Here is a 6,563-nt window from a genome sequence, read left to right as displayed (position 1 = left end):
TGGCATGAGTCCCCCCCCCCCCCCCCCCTCCCCACCTATTGATTTTCGGAGGCCTAAGTGTCTGGAGAAAATAACCGGTCTACATTTCTGCACGCCTCCCTGAAAAAATTCTGGATCCACCCTGCTAGCCCCCCCAAAATATTGGTTCTACAACCGCGCCTGCGTATACCGCCCTCTACATACTGACCAAACCATTAGACATATTTTTGTTGTACGGCTAGATTCATTCAACTTGTTTTAACAGGTATAAACGATTGAAATATGTTTTTGCTTGCAAAAAAAGAAATAATGCTTGGACTGATTACCGAGCTGTTCTCTGAATTATTAAAAACTGTTTTCGACAAGTTTGTGTAGTTTTCTCCAAAAGGTTTTGCACGTAAACAAACTTATATGTTTAAGCTTAGATTTTGAAACAGGATCAGGCAATTTTTTCCGTGAACTTGATAAAAGCTAGAGTGCCCAAATAACTCGCACGCATACTCGTCAAAGATGTCTATTTCAAGGTAAAGGAGTGAAAAAAGTTGCAGATTTTTAAAGGGCCCTTTAATATAATAATTGAAAAGTACCTTTGTGTCCCATTTAACCGTATTTTCACATTTCATTTTGCCATTTTCAAGGGTATTTTGGTGCCTTTTCGGTTTTTAAGCAAATGAATCTTTCCGTTAATTCATGAGCAAAAGTATGATGTCATTTCAGGCGGAAACCTCAATGTAACAACTCAAAAAATTCAGCACACAAAGTTGCCGGAATTTGGGATATTTCGCTGTCGTTAACTCTTTTTTTTTAGCGACTCGTTGTTGTGTCGGTACATGACAGTACAGCCAATGAACAAACTTTTCTCACAAATATTTTTAATGAGTAAATTTGTGGGTTCACAATTTGAACAGAAAACACCTAAAATGAACAGTGTTTTCCTGAAATGACATCACAGCAACAGCTCCCTCATTTGTCCGGAAAAGCATGGATTTTGTTTAAAATGTTTAAAGAAGTGCTCTTTTTAACTAGATTAACCAAAAAGGGATGTCAAGTTGTTTTCATATACATTTAAGAGGAGAAGAAAGTTGCACAAAATATTTTCCCAAATAAAATTCATGTCATGGGCCCTTTAAGCTTTGATTTTGAAACAGGATAGTCAACTTTTTCGTGAACTAGATTAAAACCAGTGTGCCCAAATAACCCATGCACACTCATACTCACTCAAACAGAGTGTCTTGAACTTATTTAATGTAAGCCTCCTCAACAACGAACCCCGGAAAGGAAGTGAAACAAAGTTACAGATTTTTTAAATTACGCCGCCCTAAAAACCAGTTGCAATCCAACATGAGTGGCACTCTCGTCTTCTATATTGCTATTGACAAGTACGTTTCATTACTTTGGCTTGTATTATGCATGGCAAGTGTAAGGACGAAAAAAATTTACTCAGATTTATACCTTTTTGCAAACATTATTTTTATTTTATTCTTTTCTTTGTGTATTTGTTTTGTGTAAGCCTATAATATTTGACAAGGTAGATTGGGAATTGTCGGGTACATTCAGAATTGAACACTGAGTGCATATCAAGTGGAAAAAAGCAGATTGCATAATCCAAAGTCGGTTTTTATTTCGTCTTTGAAGTACTGACGTTTATTTTGGAGTCACTATATAGCAAAAGATGCGATGACTACAAACACCCACTTTTAAAAAAAAAAATAATAATGTTAAAGTTAACATTAATAATTAATGTTAAGTGTTTTGCTGCATTTACCCAGATGAAATCTATTCAATCGAGTGACATTCTGATAATTACATTCAGACGCCCACTCACCGATTGAAATCATGTTTGCTACTCAATATCGAATAAATATTAAAATGATGAAAGAATGAATCGTACTCGCCTATTTTTTATGCTTTATAACTGATGAAACGCTTCGGATGTCCTAGAAGCATACTATCTCACTGCTATCAAATAGTGAGATTGAATTCCAGAATCGGTATTTTCATAGCAGTTCATTCTTCGTTATTTTCCAGGGCTGCAAACCTCACTAGTTTTTACTAGTGAAGAAAATCCTTTATAAACAGACGTTTTTCTCTCTTATTCTATGATAAAAAATGGTTTGCCGCAACTATGATTTGATATTTTTTTAGCTTGATGCTCATTCCTTAAAAAGAAGACAGAATAAGAAACATACAGCAGCGATCAAAAGAAACAAATTGAGTGAGAGAGATACTTGATTAAAGAAAGTCCTCCTACCTAGGTTCATCACACGTCTAGATTTTCTTCTTTCTGGTAATTTCCAATGAAAACATGGCGCACAAAAGGTAATTGAAACGATTGAATGTGTACTCAATTTAACAAGGTGTGCATCGTAAAGCAGTGGCGCACTCGGGGGGGCGGGGCTTGAGCCCCCCCCCCCCGCCCCAAGAGGTTGTCATTTTTTTTTCATTTTTTTTTTTTTATTTTTTTTTTTTTTAGTCCCACGATTTGGCCTTGGTGATATAAATGTGGCCAGTTTTCGAGTAGTACAATAGGGGTGTAAGGGGCGCCACCAACGTCAAAATAGGCCGTCCCGCAAAAAAACCCAAATTTTTCTGCGGCCAAAAATTTGGGGCAAAATATTTTGGAAAAAAATTAAACTTTTAACAAATTTGTAAAAAAAAATTGAGCCCCCCCCCAAAAAAAACCAAATCCTGGATGCGCTACTGTCTTAAAGGTTTCGTATTTCAAACAAATTTTGTTTGGATCGACAATGTACATTGGTCGCCGACGTCGACGCATGGTATGTACGCAGTCGATCGCGAATAGTGTACAATAATGGCGGATCGTGCAGCAGAGCCAAAGGCTCTGCTGGCGGTCGCATTCGGCCAAAAAAAAGGGGGCGCCACCAACGTCAAAATAGGCCGTCCCGCAAAAAAAACAAATTTTTCTGCGGCCAAAAATTTTGGGCAAAATATTTTGGAAAAAAATTAAACTTTTAACAAATTTGTAAAAAAAAAATTGAGCCCCCCCCCCAACCAAATCCTGGATGCGCTACTGTCGTAAAGGTTTTGTATTTCAAACAAATTTTGTTTGGATCGACAATGTACATTGGTCGCCGACGTCGACGCGTGGTATGTACAGTACACGTACGCAGTCGATCGCGAATAGTGTACAATAATGGCGGATCGTGCAGCAGAGCCAAAGGCTCTGCTGGCGGTCGCATTTGGCCAAGAAAATGTCGCTGTTGTGTAATTTGTAACCGAGAGTTAAGAGATGTTGTGTAATTTGTCACCTGTAAGAGATACTCCACATTAAGTACCTTAGCCAAGAAGAACCAGCTATTTCGCCCCCCCCCCCTCCATTTTAATTCCTAAACTGGATCAGTGGATGACTCATGTAAATAACAATAGGGTTTGCTAATAAACACTTGCAAGTATTTACCAGCAGCCTTAGCCCCGTAAAAACAACAGAGGAGTGTATACAACAAAATGCATCGTAGATTGGAAAATAAGTATGGCCGCATCAATATTGCCGTGGCCATTCTTCAGTCCGATCCGTCAAAATCAGTGCAACAGGTACTGAGCTCGACGAATGCTTACCGCCGCGCCATTCATCAAAACTTTCCACCAGTAGCGTACGTATGATGTAGGCTATACTGCCACGTTTGCCTCAGAAAATATTGTTCTTTTTGCAACTTTTTCGAGAACCGCTAATCCAAACAACTTCAAATTTGGCACTGCACATTCTGTAGTCCCGAGCATTATACCCGCCGATTTTCAACTTCATACGGTGCCCGGTTATGGAGATAATCGACGTACAGACAGACAGACCCAGTCACACATGCACACACAGAGATTCCTGGAATTATAGTAAGGATACTTGTATAATAATGTAGGACAAAGTGTTAATATTGCAGTTTCAGCTAGAACGAAATAAGGTACAGTTTGTTTTGCAAATTGACCACGTTTCTTTAAATTCTTGATTTGTGTATTGTGCAATCGAATGAAATATTCTAAATGAAGTATGCAAACTTATTAAGGATATGATATTTTCGGTCAAACGTTTTACCGATTGTATGCTTCATTTTGAAAAAAAACCTAACATTGAAGAATTTACAAGCTCTAATCCAAGATGTTATGCATTTTTTTTTGTATTTTTTGGTGACAATGACTTGAAATTGCATTTTGATGCAACAATTTTTTTTACCAACTTGAGGTGTTTTTTTCAGATAACTGCAAAAACATGCTGTGATTTACAAAAATATTGACATCTTTCAAAAAAGTGCTAAGATATTTTATTTTTGTAATGATATTTTTTTATTTTTAGAAAGTATAGGCCTAGCTTAAAAAAATAAAAGTTCGTCAAAACGACCTGATTTATGAAAAAAATGATAATTAAAAATGAACCTGTTACATGCAATTTGGCCTTCGGGCCACGATTTATGGATGAATAAACCGATCTATCTATCCATCCTTTAGTTGGTCTAGCCCCTTAGTTTAAGCAAAGGTTTCGATCGAGGTTCATCTTACTGTAAACCACAATATGATACAAAACAATTTGAAGTATGCTAGCCTAATACTTAATACATAACTATTGTTTGCACCCTGTTTTCAATCACGACTAAATGAGCCATAATTATCAAAACATTTATTTATATTTATATTTACAAACGAAGGATGGAAAATCAAGTAATAAATCTACTTCCAATTTATTTACTTTTTTCAAGAAAATGCATACATGATAGACAGTGCATATGAATGATGTCATGTACATGCAAATCGAAAGAGATCATTGTAGTTACGCTGTTTATTTTTTATTAGACTTTTTATTCCTGAATTTTGAAATTCTGAATGCCAACAAACAAACACGCTGATAGGTGATAGCCATCGACCAATCAACAGTCAGTTTCTTGCATGTTATTAACTCACAAACAGCTCCGATTGAATGGCGCACGGGTTGAGTATAGCATTCGCACCTATCAGACTTTCGTTTAGAGCAGCTTTGGTGAGAGCGGGTGATAGTCAGACTAGAAGTTGCCGTAGTTTTGCAAGGAGTCCATGAAATAAACACTAAAACGAGTTGAACATGCTGACGAAGGCACCAATCACGAGGAGTGTCAACTGATGAGCAGGGCTGAAGACTGAAGCATTCCCGCCAGGCCCGTCGTCTGCAGTGTCCGCAGTGACTGAACCGCCTTCCTTCTCCTTCGTCACCGGTCGTTTGGTGGATGGTGCGCCCTTCCCGCTGTTCACGTTGGTGTAGAGAAACGGCGATTCCTAGTATTGAAGACAGAAGAGGGACACAAAAGTCAACAGCAATTATATATATTTTTTGCGGGAATTTCAAGTACTATCCATTGTGATTGATGGTCAAAACAGACTCCTCAGTATCACAAGGACGGACTGCGCACAGTCTGTGTCGATGTACATATACGTTATTAATCAAAATTATTTAAAATGTGTACCGATGAACATGGATGTCCACTGACATGACAGGGGCATCCCCGAGAATTGGGCGGTTTCATCCCGCACCCATTAACTATGACAATCCCAGAGATTTCTATAGGGGGGGAGGGGCACTTGGGGACGGTATCAGATTCTCTGGAGGGGTCACTTCATCTGTTACCAACAAATAAAACCCTTTTGCCTCCTCCAAAATGCGGAGTTGGGGCGGGGATGACACAAGGTGGTACAGGCCTCGAGTGGTTCAGCTCGATATAGGCTACCCCACCTCCTCGAACCCTTTAACTTAATGTTGATAATGACAACAAACTTCTACACCAATTCAATTCCAAAATCGTGTATTCTAAAGTTGTTCAAAACTTTGAAAGAGTTGATTGGTTCTTATATAACCGACGTACAGATCCTCGTCATTTGATCGGTGGAACTCACATCACGTGGCATTTGTTATTGCTCCCATTCACGCCGCAGCTCAAAAAGTACTATCCGCCCATGGGGAATGGGAAAAACTATTCAACAGTTAGGATCATGATGCGGTATTTGTGTGCGAATGCATGCTGGTGTGCGCGTTCAGCGTTGCGCGTAGCGCGTATTGTTCCAAAGTGCCAGCGCTACAGCGTTGGGTTCAAACATTTTCGTGAAAGGGTGGTTTGGAAGAGAGGAATACATTTTCCTCCAGTTTTGTATTGAAAAAAAGTTCAAATATATGTAGCCCATGATTCTGTGGAATAGCGCCCTCAAGGGTTGCGCGGCAAAAGTGCGCTCGTTCATTGTACGCCATTTTGTCTGCGTGTTTTTCAATGTGTTCTCTGAAAAGTACAAGAGATTTGTTCGAAAAAGTGCTTTATAAGTGACTTATTCAGTCTGTGGCTCTCAGGTGAGTGTCATAAAAGGTATATATTATCATACTGGAATATGAGGGAGGTTAAATTCACAATCATGTATTCACGGGAAGGGATTTTTACATAAATCTTGTGTCGTGTGTGTGTGCTCCAACTACATCATCATGATGTAGTTGGAGCACACACACACGACAAAGATTTTTGTAAAAATCATGTACATGCACATGTGTAAATGAAATATTATTATGGTAGGGTTTTCGCATAAAATAATCGGGAACTGTTAATACTTACGGAGCAAATATAGAA

Source organism: Patiria miniata, unplaced genomic scaffold (genome assembly GCF_015706575.1).
Source record: "Patiria miniata isolate m_02_andy unplaced genomic scaffold, ASM1570657v1 HiC_scaffold_6, whole genome shotgun sequence".
Classification (NCBI taxonomy): domain Eukaryota; kingdom Metazoa; phylum Echinodermata; class Asteroidea; order Valvatida; family Asterinidae; genus Patiria; species Patiria miniata.
The sequence above is the reverse complement of the archived record's forward strand: the minus strand, read 5'-3'. Positions refer to the sequence as shown.